Here is a 20,218-nt window from a genome sequence, read left to right as displayed (position 1 = left end):
CCACTACCAGCACCACCCCTAATACCAGCACCACTTAGTGACAGCTGCTCCACCCACGTATTCTACAATCACAGGTACATCGCCGTCATCATATGCTCCCGTTAACTTATTGCGATCTACGTCCTCAATTACTTGCTGGATGTATTCCAATCTCTGTCTTCCTCGACAGTTTTTACCCTCTATAGCCCCCTCTAGTACTATGGAAGTTACTCCCTAAGCTCTTAACACACGTCCTATCGTTCTGCCCCCTCTCCAGTTCTGTGCAGAATCTCCTCATTCCTTACCTTACCAGACCACCTAACTTCCAACATTCCTCGGTAGCGCCACATCTCAAATGTTTCAATTATCTTCTGCTACAGTTTTGCCATAGTCAATGCTTCGCTACCATACAGTGCTGTACAAGACATGTAATCCGTAAAAATACGTTTACGCTCTGTGGAGAATTTCAAACTTGGATGTTCATAAAATGTGCTAGAAACAAAAGTTGATAAACACAGAATCTGGGCAAGAGGTGTCCATTCCTCTTCAACAGAGCTATCCACTATAGAATTCGGTATTACATTTTCTTTAACTTTCTGGTACTTCGGACAGACGTTATCATCACTCACTGGAACTTTAGTATTCCATTTATTAGTACGATGACTTTTATTGACGATTCTATAAACTTCAGTCTATGGTTTTGATCATTATTAAATTATGATAGGAGTTTATGTTGCCTCCTGGGTGTGCCTTGCAAACCAATATCTAAATTCGGGATCTCTGTCTCACAATGAGATAATCTAGCGGGTATCTCCCGTTTCTCCACACCTTTTATTCGATTACAAGATGAGCTTTCCTGCAGAATTCAACAAGTTTTGCTCTCCTCAAATCCATAATGGCTATTCAATATTATTCCTTAAGTCTGCATTACATTTCTCCCATTATTATACGATTCCAGTCTTCCACGCTTATTACATTTTCATCTCCCTTCACGTATTGAAATACACTCTTCATCTCGTCATCTATTCCTTGTAACATTGGCATTGATACCAGTATTACAGCTGTTAGCGTTGGACTGGTATCGATTCTGGTGAGAATAACCGCATTCTTGAAACATTCGCAAAACTTACTCTTTGCTGTACCTTCTCATTCATAATAAATGTTACTCCTTTTATACGATTTTTGCATTCTGTTGATATTATCCTTTGTTCGTCTTACCAGGCATCATTATTTTGTTTCCTTTACGCTTCATTTCACTTCACTGTTAAATCTTGAGTTAGCCGTTGCGTTTCTTTTTGCAGACTTCCTAACTTCTGTATAATATTATGGCTTGTAACATTCCAGACTGTACTTCATACAACGTTACAGGATCGTTTGTTTTCCCATCTAATTGGTATAACTTCCCTCTTGGCGGTCTTCTCGTGGATATTCTTATGGGGAATTTGTCCGGAATGTTTTACAAAAGAAGAGTTCGTCATTACAAATATTTTCTTTGGGCATACTTTACTTTCTTTCATGATGCCGTTTCCTCAGTTGATTTCTGCTTCCCATTGCCTATGACAGATGACGATTCTTCTGCCTTTCAAGAATATTTTCGCAGCCTGTATAGAAGAACGTGGTCCATGATTAATGACGTACCCTTTCTCCTCATATTCCTTTGATATCTACTGCTTTATATCGTTCGTCTTGTAACATATGGTGCACTTTCCAAACGTTTTCATCTGGTCTTGCAGTTTTGGGATGTTCCTCAGCTGGATCACCTTCAAGATAGGTACGGCCAACTCTCAATTCAGCTGCCCATATCTGATGTGAAAACGATGGAAAGGCTTCCAAACTTAACCTCATCATCTTTGAGTTAATTTCCTTTGACCGTGACTGCACAGAGTAAAACACTATAAGACGACAGGGCGTTGCACTTTATACATTTGTACGAAGAGTTTAAAAACAACTATTCTGCAGTTAATACTTAACTGAGGTTATTGCGCACAAGCATAACAAAAACAAAACTCCTTTTATACATCGCTCTCTCTGTAAGAAACCACATTTTTTCTACTTTTCATTATATGTAAGTACATTCTGGTAATATATAATTTCGACTGACTTGTCATATTACTTGAAAGTCTCAGAAAGCTTTGCCGAGGCTCGTAAATCCTTTCAGGTTTGAGACACAGATTTTCCTTACAAATAACTGAAAAATTTCCAGGAATGTACCTTAGGAGCGGTTTTTTTTTTCGTAATACTGCAGAATTTTCCAGTAATGTCTAGAAATTAGGAAAAACTCGCAGCAGTAAACAGCTGACAAGTGCTAAAAAAGATTATGTAATGCCTTAAATTGTTGTTGGCATAAGAACGATGTCCGTAGAGTAGCATCGAACGCCAATTCAATTCATTTCAATGGTGGAATTCGCAGTTTACATTCACGGAATGCCTCTGTAAGCGTTATTGGCAAGGCGACAGGTAACGATGGAGGAAGGTGTCCAGCGAGGTCGGGCGAATGTAATTCGTAGTCCGCAACCGACCGTTTAAAGTACCTTACGGAAACATATGACGACCCCATATCCTTCTTTCCTACGCTCGGAAATAATGCTCTTTTTACGTCAGTTGGTTCGAGAGTCCGTTCGCGTCTGTGAAGCGACGCGACCTTGATACTATTTTACTGTTTAGTGTAGGGTCTAAAAGAGTAATTGCGAACCCAGAAAACAACACTGTTTGCACTTTGAACATTATACTTAACTAAAAAGCACTCTTTAACTTATCTCGACCACATGTTAATCTTACGTTTAATTTGGCTGTCGAACTACTCAAGCGGTTAGTAGACAAACCATTAGGTCGTTGTATTTAAAAACTAAGTATTCCACGTAGTTCACTGCCCATCATGATTTTGGTTTTCCTCTAAACAAAGAGATTGCACAAACCATCGAAACAGGAAACGTGACTAAAGTCAACTTCAGAAATTCCATCTGAAATTTAATGCTTCTTTTTAACATATATGATCACCACGTTCTGGAGGAACGTTACATCTGTTCGTCTAGCATGGAACAGGTAGTCCAGTTAATTCTTAATAAAGTTAAAACTTAATTTTGAGAACAAAATTATTTACTAACTTCCTGTCAGTACTTTAAGACTTTTCACGATTTAGCTAAAATTGATACTCTTCTTTTAAATAAACGATATACTCTTGAAAGTTTGAGAAAATGTTTTTATGCAAATTAATTTTACGCAAATGACGTATCAGAGTGTCTCGTCGAAGCTGCGCAATATTACGACCCTCTAAAATACAGAAAATACTGCAGTTATTGCTGTTGCTGTTACAATCATCATCTTTACATTTGAACACAATATAAAGAAAAAACTCAGGTTGTATTCTTGAAATGAAATGCCGACACACTGTACGTATGAATGACAATATACTGAACAAAAAGCAATGATCGCAGAACGAGTTGAATGAAATCTGGCTCTCCTATACATTAATCTCAGTTTAAAAGATCAAGCTTGCCTTGTTAATTGTAGTGCAGTCGATTATGTGTTGCCAAAAGACACTTCTACAGACTCTTCACATCTCTCGTTAAAACAAAAAGACAATGGCGTCGCCTAGGCTGCACATATTCGATGTACATGAAGCAATGTTGTGCAACGGCTGGAAACCCATAATTCAGCCTGGTAATTCTTGCAACCATGGTTAATAATTACTGGAAATACAGACTTATTAGTAAACGTTTTCCTCCAATTTTTTGTGCAGATGTTATCACAAATAGCAAAAACTTGGGGACACGACGGAAAACCCAACTGTTTACTGCCACTACTGTCTGGCTATCTATGCCCTGCTCAGTCTTCCTGCGGTAAAGCCTTTTCTGTGTTAAACGTGCTCCCAAACCGGAATCCGACAGGGAAACTTGTTACACGTGTCTCAACACTGTCAGCTGTGTCTGCCTACAGGAAGATGCCGCAAATTAAATGCCTGATGCGAAACAAAGAATCGAAGAAGAAAGTATATATCGGAAACATTGACTATGAGACGGGAGTCGATGGATGGGGATGTATTAAGATTCAGGAAATAGCGTCCACGGTTCCAGTGGAAGATGTACAGAATGACAGACACTGAAAAATATCCAACAAATAATTGAGATAATTGACTGTAAGTGCTATTCTGAGAATAAGAGGTTGGCACACATGACATCCCGCATGAAACCAGTCTGGAAACAAGTATGGGGAGCTGTGAATATACGCTGTGTACTAATCAGGGACACATAAAACCTCTGTATAATCGTCCAGCACATTCGCAACTCAAGAAAGATTAATGTTCTGTGTAAACTCACAGTTTGTTATTACAGCCCTTTTTTCTTCATTGAACAAATCATTAAGAAGCACTTGCATCTATAACCTTACCGCTACTATTGTAATTTAGTATGCTTTTAGCTAAATAACAGAACCCCTGTCTCTATGTTGCCACGTATAATCCTCTTACTAATATTTAGTTTAGCTTCCAAATAAATTACCCTAGGGGAGGATAGTCCTGTTAATAGGAAAAGGTAATCAATAGAGTTACCCTTTTAACAGGATTTGACTGTGTGTTGCGTCTAATGGATAAGTAAATCAGACAATCCAATTCTTTTCCTAAGATCTTACCCAGCGGTTAGAAAGAAAGGCAGTATGAATATTGAAGCTAGAACAACTACTTTACAAGTTCATTTAGTTGTTTAAAATCTGTCATAACGGTCCACAGCCTATCCAAGCAATAAACAGTGAAGTATAGGAAAAGCAGAAGTATGAATTTTGCCTACTTTCTTGCTACTGTTTAAGTTGCTTCTTCAAATAAATATTACTCCACTTATACTACAGCCTCATACATTACGTTTTTAAAAGAGAAAAAGCGCAGTAGATAACTTCAAGGAAGCTGAAAGAATTTTACCATTACCTTTAGAAAAGCACTTTCCATAATCAGCAAACTTAAATACTAAAATACTTAGATACTAAAGCACACACTCTTTATACTGAAAATTTCACTTCAAGAAAACCTCTTACTGGAATTTACTTCCAAAAGCGGTTAGAATGGACAGGGACTGTGATTGCTGTGTTCGGATGAGGGCTGAGTTGGCATCCCTTCGCTCACAGCTGCAAGCGGCGCTGACTTCGGTCGCGCAGCTTGAGGCTGTTGCAAATGGGCACCACTGTGGGGAGCCGGACTTGGGTATCACGGGGATGTCAACCTCGTCCCGTCTGTCCCCAGATCGGTCTGCCGCTGTGGTTGCCCCGGTTGCTGCCCGCAGTGGGGTTGAGCCCTCGCCTGTGGTTGATTGGGAGGTCGTTTCAAGGCGTGGCAGGCAGCGAAAGACGTCCCCAGAGGCTGATCAGAAAGCCTCCCCGGTGCGTCTGACAAACAGGTTTCAGGCACTGTCTCTGGCTGAGCCAGATGCAGCTGCCTGCCCTGTTTCAGAGGATGATTCTCAGCCTTCTAGGTCCGGGCAATCACAGAGGGTGGGCTTATTGGTAGTTGGGAGCTCCAATGTTAGGCGCGTAATGGGGCCCCTTAGGGATATGGCGGCTAAGGAGGGGAAGACATCCAGTGTGCACTCCGTGTGCATTCCGGGAGGAGTCATTCCTGATGTGGAAAGGGCCTTCCGGATGCCATGAAGAGCACAGGGTGCAGCCAGCTGCAGGTGGTGGCACATGTCGGCACTAACGATGTGTGTCGCTTTGGGTCTGAGGAAATTCTCTCTGGACTCCAGCGGCTATCTGATTTGGTGAAGGCTGCCGGTCTTGCTTACGAGATGAAGGCAGAGCTCACCATCTGCAGCATCGTTGACAGGACCGACTGCGGACCTTTGGTGCGGAGCCGGGTGGAGGGTCTGAATCAGAGACTCAGACGGTTTTGCGACCGTGTTGGCTGCAGATTCCTTGACTTGCGCAATAGGGTGGTGGGGTTTCGGGTTCCGCTGAATAGGTCAGGAGTTCACTACACTCAGCTGGCGGCTACACGGGTAGCGGAGGCGTGGACTGGGCGGTTTTTTAGGTTAGAAGGCCTCGGGAAAGTACGAGGTGGGCTGCAATCTCAAAGGGTGCATGGCAAATACAGGACGTGCTTGGATCAAGCAACAGTCGGAATTGTAGTTGTAAATTGTTGTAGTTGTGATGAGAAAGTCCCTGAGCTTCAAGCGCTAATAGAAAGCACGGAAGCTGAAATCGTTATAGGTACAGAAAGCTGGCTAAAGCCTGAAATAAGTTCTGCAGAAATTTTTACGAAGTCTCAGACGGTGTTCAGGAAAGATAGATCAGGCAAAATTGGTGGTGGAGTGTTTGTATCTGTCAGTAGTGGTTTATCTTGTAGTGAAGTCGAAGTAGATACTCCGTGCGAATTGTTATGGGTGGAGGTTATACTTACAGCCGAACTAAGTTAATAATTGGCTCCTTCTACCGACCTCCAGACTCCGATGATATAGTTGCTGAACAGTTCAGAGAAAATTTGAGTCTCGTAACAAATAAATACCCCACTCATACGGTTATAGTTGGTGGGGACTTCAACCTTCCCTCGATATGTTGGCAAAAATACGTGTTCAAAACCGGTGGTAGGCAGAAAACATCTTCCGAGATTGTCCTAAGTGCTTTCTCCGAAAATTATTTCGAGCAGTTAGTCCACGAACCCACGCGAATTGTAAATGGTTGCGAAAACACACTTGACCTCTTAGCCACAAACAATCCAGAGCTGATAGAGAGCATCATGACTGATACAGGGATTAGTGATCACAAGGTCGTTGTAGCTAGGCTCAATACCGTTTCTTCCAAATCCACCAGAAACAAACGCAAAATAATTTTATTTAAAGAAGCAGATTAAGTGTCACTAGAAGCCTTCCTAAGAGACAATCTCCATTCCTCCCATCTGACTATGCAAATGTAGACGAGATGTGGCTCAAATTCAAAGATATAGTAGCAACAGCAATTGAGAGATTCATACCTCATAAATTGGTAAGAGATGGAACTGTCCCCCATGGTACACAAAACAGGTCCGAACGCTATTGCAGGGGCAACGGAAAAAGCATGCGAAGTTCAGAAGAATGCGAAATCCCGAAGATTGGCTGAAATTTACAGACGCGCGAAATTTGGCACGGACTTCAATGCGAGATGCCTTTAATAGGTTCCACAACGAAACACTGTCTCGAAATTTGGTAGAAAATCCGAAGAAATTCTGGTCGTATGGAAAGTACACAAGCGGCAAGACGCAGTCAATACCTTCGCTGCGCAGTGCCGATGGTGCTGTTACCGACGACTGTGCCGCTAAAGAGGAGTTATTGAACGCAGTTTTCCGAAATTCCTTCACCAGGGAAGACGAATGGCATATGCCAGAATTTGAAACAAGAACAGCTGCTAGCATGGGTTTCTTAGAAGTAGATACCTTAGGGGTTGCGAAGCAACTCAAATCGCAAGTCTTCAGGTCCAGATTGTATACCGATTAGGTTCCTTTCAGATTACGCTGATACAATAGCTCCCTACTTAGCAATCATATACAACCGCTCGCTCACCGATAGATCTGTACCTACAGATTGGAAAATTGCGCAGGTAGCACCAGTGTTTAAGAAGGGTATTAGGAGTAATCAATCGAACTACAGAGATATATCATTGACGTCGGTTTGCAGTAGGGTTCTGGAGCATATACTGTATTCAAACATTATGAATCACCTCGAAGGGAACGATCTATTGATACGTAATCAGCATGGTTTCAGAAAACATTGTTCTTGTGCAACGCAGCTAGCTCTTTATACGCACGAAGTAATGGCCGCTATCGACAGGGGATCTCAAGTTGATTCCGTATTTCTAGATTTCCGGAAGGCTTTTGGCACCGTTCCTCACTAGCGACTTCTAATCAAGCTGTGGGCCTACGGGGTATCGTCTCAATTGTGCGACTGGATTCGTGATTTCCTGTCAGGAAGGTCGCAGTTCGTAGTAATAGACGGCAAATCATCGAGTAAAACTGAAGTGATATCAGGTGATCCCCAGGGAAGCGTCCTGGGACCCCTGCTGTTCCTGATGTATATAAATGACCTGGGTGACAATCTGAGCAGTTCTCTTAGGTTGTTCGCAGATCATGCTGTAATTTACCGTCTAGTAAGGTCATCCGAAGACCAGTAACAGTTGCAAAGCGATTTAGAAAAGATTGCTGTATGGTGTGGCAGGTGGCAATTGACGCTAAATAACGAAAAGTGTGAGGTGATCCACATGAGTTCCAAAAGAAATCCGTTGGAATTCGATTACTCGATAAATAGTACAATTCTCAAGGCTGTCAGTTCAACTAAGTACCTGGGTGTTAAAATTACGAACAACTTTAGTTGGAAAGACCACATAGATAATATTGTGGGGAAGGCGAGCCAAAGGTTGCGTTTCATTGGCAGGACACTTAGAAGATGCAACAAGTCCACTAAAGAGACAGCTTACACTACACTCGTTCGTCCTCTGTTAGAATATTGCTGCGCGGTGTGGGATCCTTACCAGGTGGGACTGACGGAGGATATCGAAAGGGTGCAAAAAAGGGCAGCTCGTTTTATATTATCACGTAATAGGGGAGAGAGTGTGGCAGATATGATACGCGAGTTGGGATGGAAGTCATTAAAGCAAAGACGTTTTTCGTCGCGGCGAGATCTATTTACGAAATTTCAGTCGCAAACTTTCTCTTCCGAATGCGAAAATATTTTGTTGAGCCCAACCTACATAGATAGGAATGATAATCAAAATAAAATAAGAGAAATCAGAGCTCGAACAGAAAGGTTTAGGTGTTCGTTTTTCCCTCGCGCTGATCGGGAGTGGAATGGTAGAGAGATAGTATGATTGTGGTTCGATGAACCCTCTGCCAAGCACTTAAATGTGAATTGCAGAGTAGTCATGTAGGTGTAGATGTACTCTTCGAGTTAACTCTGTATATTCATTTAATAGATTTTAGTAACTTTGCTTCACTCTGACTGAATTTTACATAAGCAAATTTTTACTATAACACTTTGCACTTGTTAAGAAAGCTGTCTCATTATTTACACAAAAACAATCTAAATAGTGCCTCTTTACATTAACTTGGCACTTAATAAGTCTGTAAAACAGGATAATTGGATTAATCGAACATCAGGAAGGGACCCTATGTAGGCGTATGGTTAGGTTGAAATAACAGGATGAACCAGTATCTTTAAAGTTCAAGAATCATTATTAAAACACAGCTTAAATTAATAGTTCACACTGTGCAAAAGTAATATACAAAAAAATCTTATCTGGTGACTGTAGTCTTGGGTGTGGCGAACAATTATGACGGATACACTACCCACGGTATGACCTGCAAGTATGATTCTGTATGAGCTCAATTTCTCTTCTTGGCGTCGTTCAGTTTTACATACAGTAGCTCAACAAATCGCAGCTATGCCGTAAGCCGTTTGCAGTCGTCATCCGATGCATTTTTGTACAAATTTGCAGGCAAAGTTTCTCCTGCTCCACAAAGGTGCATCAATCACTGCTGCCTACAGACTGTGTGACTTACTTCCCGCACTTGCTCTAGGTAGCTCTCCAATTCGCCCTTGCCACCTTTTCCATTCCTCAGAGCCACTTTCGTTTCAAACAAAAGCACACTGGCTTTTACATAACACCTAATTCTTACATTGTTCCTCAGCGTGGCAACTTCTTACAATTGTCAAATTTACATCAACATGCATAGTTTATACACACAAATATTTTTAAATACAAATGTCATAAGAAAATTATTTAACGTAATAAACAATTTACATAGTATTTTATATACATAACTCACATAAAATGCAAAAAGCTTCAGTCTCCAGTATAGTACACTTTACTTTACATAAACAGAAAATACAGTACCAATATGCGAAAATTTTAAAGCAAAAAAAAATGATAAAAAAATTTAGATGAACCATAAACAAATAGTGTTATACATCCGGACATGCTAGAAAATTGACATTTGCCACACTACAGACAGACGGTGTGGACATTGTCATGGTGCAGCCCCCAGAAAGACGTCCATAAAGTTTAGGAGTGGACACCACTGTACCCACACGGTCTGTTGTGGATTGAATGACACATGTAGCCACGCGAGCGCGTGTTTGACAAAAGCGGGCTTGAAACGAGACATGCGGTGGCCGTACTGACTTGCCACAGCAGCACCAGCTTTAAAGTTCCACCGTTAGATGTCAGCGCTCTTTGAGCGTCTGCTACTGGGTCGTTCTGTAAGTATGAAATATCCTGGTGACTAGCAGGCGCTCAGGATACCCTGTAAACACTTGGTCGGATTTTCCCGTGTTCACTGGTTGTTGAGGCCGAAGAATTGGGGGGGGGGGGGGGAGGGTAAAGGACGCCATGGGTGACCAAAGCCACCAGCTGAAATGCTGAATGTAAGATAGCATAAGATATCTCAATAAAAAAGTGAACACGTTAAGGCATTGGAAAGCCCGTACCACAGATAAAAGGAGAATATTACGATGAGTGCGACGGTTTAGAGGCGCAGTACGACGTGTAGTTCCTAAGTTATTTTATGTTACATATTTTGAGAACAGTATAAACTTTAAAAATTAATCAGTTGATAACACCTTTACCGATTAATATAAACAAAGTTTCTATGAATGGAATCAAAGAATTGAGACAGGATTCTTAAAAACACTACAGTTTTGGAACAAAGGATGGAAAGTGTATTCTGTCAGGAAATATTGACAATTTTAGCCTTAAGATTAACTAATATGTCGAAAGTAGCGGTAGTGTTGTAAAATAAACGTAGTTACGGAAAAATGAATATGCATACTGTTAATGTTTAATCTGTTAACAACAAGCAACGTTTTCCATGATAGAATTAGCCTTTACGAGAAAACTAGTGAACGTAACGAAACACTGAACGCATCAACTAAAAACTGAGAAAATTTACGGGCAAATTCATTCATCATAATACATATAGCGACATATTTATTGTTTTTATAGTTTCTGGAGGAAAGGAAGTATTTGTTTTGACTCAAAAAAAATGGTTCAAATGGCTCTGAGCACTATGGGACTTAACTGCTGTGGTCATCAGTCCCCTAGAAGTTAGAACTACTTAAACCTAACTAACCTAAGGACATCACACACATTCATGCCCGAGGCAGGATTCGAACCTGCGACCGTAGCGGTCACGCGGTTCCAGACTGTAGCGCCTAGAACCGCACGGCCACTCCGGTCGTCTGTTTTGACTCATATTCGACGCGAGGACATAGACATCTCACAGTCACCTTGGCGCGGAGAGCCTGATTTTGGCGATGCTACGAGAAGCATAGTCGGAATCTGGCAGTATTTGCAGACAGTGTTGTGAATTTCGTATGCACGGCTTCTTGAAAGTGTTCAGTTATTCTTAAGTGGCTAAATGTGGACTTATAAAATTTACTCGTGTGTCACTAGCAAACGTTCAGAAATATTTGTGAACTATGCTCTTCGAAGATTTTTCGTCAGGAAACAATTCCCAATTTGAAATGGTTTTTGGAACTTGTAATTTTGCAAGTTCCCAACTGACGAACTTTAACTTAAATTTTAAACGAATGGGACATAGAAATATTGCAAGATTTTGGAGTGCAAGAGGTACTGCCTACGTTTACTTATGTTTTCACGTTGACATAATAACATTTAGCATAGCAGTACATAACTTGTTATTGAGAGAAAAACCAGATATAGTTTTTTTCTTTGACAAAATGTAATCCTTGAGTGTAGTGAATTTTCCTTATGGAAGTTTTTACCTGTATGTAATTTAAATTTTTATTGTTTTATTTGAGGATTTTAGGGCGATTTCGGAGAATAGAGGGATGGACATAAGCCTTAATCACAGCCAACTTATGGAAAAGATCCCACCACTTTTATGAATAGTGATGTTCATGGTTGTCAGTTTCCTGAATGCTGCGAAGGAAATAAACATCTTAAAACCAAAAACTCACTTCACGTTAGAAACAGAAACAATCAACACACTAAATTTTCTGGACCTCACCATACAAAAAACTAACTACACCCATGATATTATAACATCCAGGAAACCGACAATGATCAGCATAACCTTTCACAATCTGTCAAACCACTGGATGGTGCACAGGCAAACAAGCTTCAGATTCGTGCTACACAGATTGAACAGAACACCTGTAAGCAAATAGAATCACACACAGGAGCTAAACATAATAAAGCACACAACAAAGGAAAATGGTTACAAGCCCCACATGACAGAGAAATTAAACCAATAGATTTCTAAACATGTTGTTGTTGTTGTGGTCTTCAGTCCTGAGACTGGTTTGATGCAGCTCTCCACGCTACTCTATCCTGTGCAAGCTTCTTCATCTCCCAGTACCTACTGCAGCGTACATCCTTCTGAATCTGCTTAGTGTATTCATCTCTTGGTCTCCCTCTATGATCTTTACCCTCCACGCTGCCCTCCAGTACTAAATTGGTGATCCCTCAATGTCTCAGAACATGTCCTACCAACCGATCCTTCTTTTAGTCAAGTTGTGCCACAAGCTCCTCTTCTCCCCAATTCTATTCAATACCTCCTCATTAGCTATGTGATCAACCCATCTAATCTTCAGCATTCATCTGTAGCACCACATTTCGAAAGCTTCTATTCTCTTCTTGTCCAAGCTATTTATCGTCCACGTTTCACTTCCATACATTGCTACACTCCATACAAATACTTTCAGAAATGACTTCCTGACATTTAAATCTATACTCGATGTTAACAAATTTTTCTTCTTCAGAAACGCTTTCCTTGCCATTGCCAGTCTACATTTTATATCCTCTCTCCTTCTACCATCATCAGTTATTTTGCTCCCCAAATAGCAAAACTCCTTTACTGCCTTAAGTGTCTCATTTCCTAATCTAATTCCCTTAGCATCCCCCGATTTAATTCGATTACATTCCATATCCTCGTTTTGCTTTTGTTGATGCTCATCTTATACCCCCCTTTCAAGACACTGTCCATTCCGTTCAACTGTTCTTCCAAGTCCTTTGCTGTCTCTGATAGAATTACAATGTCATTGGCGAACCTCAAAGTTTTTATTTCTTCTCCATGGATTTTAATACCTACTCCGATCTTTTCTTTTGTTTCCTTTATTGCTTGCTCAATATACAGATTGAATAACATCGGGGACAGGCTACAACGCTGTCTCACTCCCTTCCCAACCACTGCTTCTTTTTCATACCCCTCGACTCTTATAACTGCCATCTGGTTTCTGTACAAATTGTAAATAGCCTTTCGCTCTCTGTATTATACCCCTGCCACCTTTAGAATTTGAAAGAGAGTATTCCAGTCAACATTGTCAAAAGCTTTCTCTAAGTCTACAAATGCTAGAAACGTAGGTTTGCCTTTCCTTAATCTTTCTTCTACGATAATTCGTAGGGTCAGCATTGCTTCACGTGTTCGAACATTTCTACGGAATCCAAACTCATCTACCCCGAGGTCGGCTTCTATCAGTTTTTCCATTCGTCTGTAAAGAATTCGCGTTAGTATTTTGCAGCTGTGACTTATTAAACTGATAGTTCGGTAATTTTCACATCTGTCAACACCTGCTTTCTTTGGGATTGGAATTATTATATTCTTCTTGAAGTCTGAGGGTATTTCGCCTGTCTCATACATCTTGCTCACCAGATGGTAGAGTTTTGTCAGGACTGGCTCTCCCAAGGCCGTCAGTAGTTTCAATGGAATGTTGTCTACTCCCGGGGCCTTGTTTCGACTCAGGTCTTTCAGTGCTCTGTCAAACTCTTCACGCAGTATTGTATCTCCCATTTCATCTTTATCTACATCCATTTCCATAATATTGTCCTCAAGTACATCGCCCTTGTATAGGCCCTCTATATACTCCTTCCAGCTTTCTGCTTTCCCGTCTTTGCTTAGAACTGGGTTTCCATCAAAGCTCTTGATATTCATGCAAGTGGTTCTCCTTTCTCCAAAGGTCTCTTTACTTTTCCTGTAGGCAGTATCTATCTTACCCCTAGTGAGATAAGCCTCTACATCCTTACATTTGTCCTCTAGCCATTCCTGCTTAGCCATTTTGCACTTCCTGTCGATATCATTTTTGAGACGTTTCTATTCCTTTTTGCCTGCTTCATTTACTGCATTTTTATACTGCCTCCTTTCATCAATTAAATTCAATATTTCTTCTGTTACCCAAGGGTTTCTGCTAGCCCTCGTCTTTTTACCTATTTCATCCCTTGCTGCCTTCACTATTTCATCCCTCAAAGCTACCCATTCTTCTTCTACTGTATTTCTTTCCCCCATTTCTGTCAATTGTTGCCTTATACTCTCCCTGAAACTCTGTACAATCTCTGGTTCTTTCAGTTTATCCAGGTCCCATCTCCTTAAATTCCCACCTTTTGACAGTTTCTTCAGTTTCAATCTACAGTTCATAACCAATAGATTGTGGTCAGAGTCCACATCTGCCCCTGGAAATGTCTTACAATTTAAAACCTGGTTCCTAAATCTCTGTCTTACCATTATATAATCTATCCGATACCTTTTAGTATCTCCAGGGTTCTTCCATGTATACAACCTTCTTTCATGATTCTTAAACCAAGTATTAGCTATGATTAAGTTATGCTCTGTGCAAAATTCTACCAGGTGGCTTCCTCTTTTATTTCTTAGCCCCAATCCATATTCACCTACTATGTTTCCTTCTCTCCCTTTTCCTACTGACGAATTCCAGTCACCCATGACTATTAAATTTTCGTCTCCCTTCACTACCTGAATAATTTCTTTTATCTCATCATACATTTCATCAATTTCTTCGTCATCTGCAGAGCTAGTTGGCATATAAACTTGTACTACTGTAGTAGGCGTGGGCTTCGTATCTATCTTGGCCACAATAATGCGTTCACTATGTTGTTTGTAGTAGCTTACCCGTACACCTATTTTTTTATTCATTATGAAACCTACTCCTGCATTACCCCTATTTGAATTTGTATTTATAAACCTGTATTAACCTGACCAGAAGTCTTGTTCCTTCTGCCACCGAACTTCACTAATTCCCACTATATCTAACTTTAACCTATCCATTTCCCTACCTGCTCGATTAAGGGATCTGACATTCCACGCTCCGTTCCGTAGACATAGAAAGGAACAAAAGGATAAAACACACACACACACACACAAACACATGCACACAACCTTACACAACACAGATCAGCACAACACATAAACAATGACCACATGCAAGACGCAACAGTATAACAACACACACAAACAATACAAAATGGTACATACTCACCTACTACAAAAAACTGTCCACAGAATAGGGAACACATTGAAGAAACAGGGACTTCAGATATAATACAGGGTAGATGACACAACACAGAAAATCTCAGAACACAGGAGACACCCACAGATAAATTCAACAGATCACGAATATATGAAATCACATGCAACACTTGTCAGTCAGTATACATAGGACGGACATGCAATTACTTAAAACAAGATACTCAGAACAAGTCATTGAAGAAACAGGGACTTCAAATAGAATAGAGGGCAGATGACACAACACAGGAAATCTCAGAACACAGAGACACTCACAGATAAATTCAACGTATCAGGAATATATGAAATCACATGCAACACTTGTCAGTCAGTATATATAGGACAGACATGAAATTACTTAAAACAAGATACCCAAAACAAGTCAGAGCCCTAAAAAGTAGCAGCACCCATAGAATGTTTGCTGACCAACTAATAGCCCATAACCACCACCCAACTACAATAGCAACAGATTTAAAAAAAAAAAAAAAAACTTAAATCCCGCCACAGCATGTACCACAAACGTTCAACAGTGAAGAACTGCCTCATACGGAAGGCAATAGCGGAAGGCAAACAGGTTTTCATTGAAAACGCTATACTCTGTAAAGGCACATTACTTAACACGTTAAAGTAACTTTATAGAATAGGCAACATAAACAGCTGAAGGGGCTTACACACACCCACACCCACACCCACACCCACACCCACACCCACACACACACACACACACCTCACGTTTTGTGACGTGAAAACGCTTTTATAAACAACGAAATTACACAAAGTACATTAACATATGTGTGCATTGTCTTCGGAACGCAAAAGAAGAAGGATCTTTCACAACAAAACGTGAGTAGTAACAAATACATACGCAAAACTCTCTGACACGCCAAAATCACGTTTTTCAAAAATCAGGGGATGTGTTACTTCACAGGCGAAATTCACATCTAAATCATTTGGTTTCCAGATGACAAGCTGTCAGTGCAGGACACCTTACAATTGGTCCTGAAATACTAATTAATGTAAAATCACGGTAAGGAACAAAAAGAACAAAAATTTTCTTTCTACCTCACTTTGTTAGATCAGTCGCAACATAAAATTTGTTCACTTTTTACAGTTTTGAACAAAAACCCATCAATGATGGCATGATGTGCTGAAATATGTTTCGGTAAAAAGGAAAAAAGAGTATTTGCAAAAAACCCTTATCCTATAATTTAATGCTAACACAGAAAGAAGGAACAAGAGCTGCAGATACAAAAGATGAACGTTAAGACTGATAAGATATTTTAATTTCGAATCACAAGGGTGAGAATTAAAAATGCCACTGGGAATTACAGCAAACCAGGGATGAAGGAGATTGTATTAGATATAAACGTTGGCAGTGAACTGCTTAGTCATGTATTCCTCATGATTGAAAACTTCAGCTTAAATGTGGTGCCTGGCATTGATTTTTTTAGTAAGAACTTCTCACTTATTAACCACAAAGATCAGATGTTCGAATTTAACTTTGGAAAAATCTTGAATACAGCAAAGTTCAAAATTACAGTAAATGATGATGATTTAGTGGCAAGCTTGCATGTTGCTCAATGAATAATTGATGAGGTGGAGGTTGACGAAGAGGTAAGAAGGAAGGTGGCTGATACTAAATTTATTGAAGACAGTAAGATGGCAAAATTATGTCACCTGTCACGTAGAAATAGACATGTAATATCACAGAGGCCAGGGAAGGGACCAATTTTGAGTATTCTCTCACAGAGAAACCACATGGACCATTTATTGCATCAAGCTGTTTTTACTCAAATGCATACCAGTTAGAGTATTCCAAGCCAAAGAAAACACTGGGACCAAGAAATGCGACTGAGCTTCGCCTATATAAACAGCAAGTGTGAAGAGATTGTTTGTATATATGCTATAACTATGTTTGGGGGGGGGGGGGTGTAATCTGCTATTTCAGTCCTGTGTTCTGATGTAAGATTTCTGGAGCAGTAATTTTGATTTGGAGATGTACTTGTATTTAATTACGTGGGTAGTATCACTTTGCTGTTTGATTGAAGAATTTCGAACTGGCAGACTCAGAGTAAATACGTGAAATTGTGTCTAAACTCCCTGAATAAATTAAAAGGAGCAGCTGATGGCAGAGAGGAGGAGAATCATGGTTTTAGCAAGTGGCAATATCTATAGTACAGCCTATCAGTTAATAAGTAGTTGATTTGAATTTAAAGTAGCGTACTAATTGATATTTAAGATGGAACAGTGTTTAGAGTTCTTTTTTTTTTTTTTTTTTTTTGAAATGTGTTGTTGACTCATGGACGTATAGAGACTTTGTTTTGGACACAAACCAAATAATTCTTGGTACTTAGGGGCCCAGTTAGTGGCCAAATCTAGAGCAGCTAATGAAGAGTAGGGTAACTTAAAAGTACTTGTAAGTCACTGTTATGATATTCCAAGGGTTGTGTTTTGCCTCAGATATTATTTTGGTTTAGGTTTCTGTGAACAAATGGGATTTTATTAGTTACATATACAGCATTGGGTAATATGTTGCTGTGAATTAGTATAATTTTTTTGAATTCTGTGGTAGTAAGGTTAAATTACGATGTTAAGTAACAGTAGTGGAAATTTCAATTGTTATTCAGAAGACGGCTACTTTGTTTGCTTACCCTTTTTCATGACACTAGTCATTTGAGTTGTCAACTCTGAGTATTAAGATACCACGTCAGAATTTCATTTTGGTGGGAGAAATTCTGTCCCAGTGTAACACAGTCACAACGACTTGGGCATTTCTGTTTCAGAATGGAAATGTTACTGTCACAGATACGAAAAGTCTATACCTCGTATGATGTCCTTGCAAGCATCAGAATTTGTTTATTTGTGTTAAGCCTCACCCTGAAATTTGGTGCTGATTGTGTCAAGTCTGCATGTTAGAGAGGGTAGGGGCCGATACGAGTGGTCCCTCGTGTTCAGAAAAACATTAATTGCAGCTGATTGGTTAACTTCTGTTTCTTGTAAGTGTCATGTCAGCTGGGAGACAGATGACCTTAAAAAGGCGCTTATGACCAGAGCTGCATTATTGTAACTGATTGGCTCATCAGAAGAAGCGAAAGACTTGGCGAATTTAGTGTCTTTGCCTCGTTAACGTAGAGAGAAAAGTGCATCGCCAAAAATACTGATTTTCTTACTGTTAAATCGGACTGGGGAAAAAAGAAAATACATGGTAGCGAATTTTAATTTTTTTAACAGTGGAACTGTGTCCACATGAATTTTAATCTTAATTGTTTCTTGTTTGTTGTGTTTGTCGGACAAAACTCTATTTCTTATAAATACAGAAAGAAAGTGAGATAAGAGTCATTAGCTGTTAGAATATATGTATTTCTTAGGTTTTGTCTACAGATACGTCTGTGTTTGATAGATACTACGAGGAAACGATACTGCACGTGATGCTAATTGCAACTCTCTTCACTGTGTGAATGGAGTCGCTTTTGGGGTATTGCGATGGTACAGCGCCCAAAAAGATGCCCATAAACTTTGAGAGCGGACGTAGATGTGAGCGCACGTTTACTGTGGGTTGAATGATAAATGTACTGCGCAAGCGCGTGTTTGACAGTAAAAGTGAGGTGGAAACCCGACATGTTGAGACTGCACTGTGCTGCCCACAGCGGCACAAGCTTTGACGTTCCACCACTAGATGTCGCCCCTCTAAGAGCATTTACTATTGAGTCGTTCTGGAAATATGAAAAATCCTGGTGACTAGCAGACGCTCATGATGCTCTGGGAACACCTGGTGGGATTTTTCCGTGTCCTTTGGCTGTTGATGGTGAAGAATGGAGAATTCTTGCAAAATAAACGTAATTTGGGAAGTAAGAGTATGCTTACCGTTAATTGTTTGCACTCTTCACGACCATAGAGGAGCACCTGCAGTCTACAGGTAGTGTGCTTGGTTAGTAATCAAAACGTCCTTGGTTCCTGAATACAACCCGCCATCGTTTGAATTTTGAATGAAAACCATTAGCAATGGCGGCCAAAGAGGTCTGGCGTAAGAAGTAGCATTCAGTCAACAAAGCCTTGTAAAAGAGGACGGAGGAGTGAGTAGAGGTCAAGGGAACTCCCTTGTCCTGGGATGAGAAACTGCTCTCAAAGGCGGAAGAATCAGCAATGATCAACGGCATGAGGACGCAGAAGGCAATGCGAACCACTGCATTAAAGACACATAATGTATGTTTACAGGCCGCGTGGTTTACAGGGCATGTGGCCTCTAATTGAAAAAGTGTCATTATAAACACTCCATTGGCAAAAGATTCCAGGCTAGTCCCTCATTCGGATCTCTTGGAGGGGACTGCCAAGTGGGAGATAACTATGAGAAAAACACCAACGAATGGATAAAGTTGTACGAGTTGGGGCATAGAATCTCAGAAGTTTGAATGTTGTAGGAAAGCTAGAGAATATGAAAAGGGATATACTAAAGCTGAATCTAGATATAGTGGAAGTCACTTAAGTTAAAGGGAAGGAAGACAAGGATTCCTGGTCAGATTAGTGTACAGTAACATCAATAGCTGCAGAAAATGATATAACGGAAGTAGAATTCGTTATGAATAGGAAGGTAGGGTAGAGAGGGAGTCGCCATGAACAGTTCAGTGATATGGCTACTGACCTCTGAATCGACAGCAAACTAATTTCGACAATGACAGCTCAGGTTTTATGCCAACGTCGCAAGCAGTAGAGGAAGAGACAGAGAAAGTATATGAGGATTACGAACAGAGAATTCGGTACATAAAGGGAGACGAAAATCCAATAGCCATGTGGGATTGGAATGCTGTTGTAGAGGAAGGACTAGAAGAAACGATACAGGAGAATATGGGTTTGGTACCAGGAATTAGAGATGCTAATTGCTAACTGAATTCTGCAATAAATTTCAGAAAGTAATAGCGAATACTCAGAAACACAAGAGGAGGAGGTGTAGTTGGAAATAGCTGGGAGATATGGGAAGATTTC

The sequence above is a fragment of the Schistocerca piceifrons genome, chromosome 3, assembly GCF_021461385.2.
Source record: "Schistocerca piceifrons isolate TAMUIC-IGC-003096 chromosome 3, iqSchPice1.1, whole genome shotgun sequence".
Taxonomy (NCBI): domain Eukaryota; kingdom Metazoa; phylum Arthropoda; class Insecta; order Orthoptera; family Acrididae; genus Schistocerca; species Schistocerca piceifrons.
The sequence above is the reverse complement of the archived record's forward strand: the minus strand, read 5'-3'. Positions refer to the sequence as shown.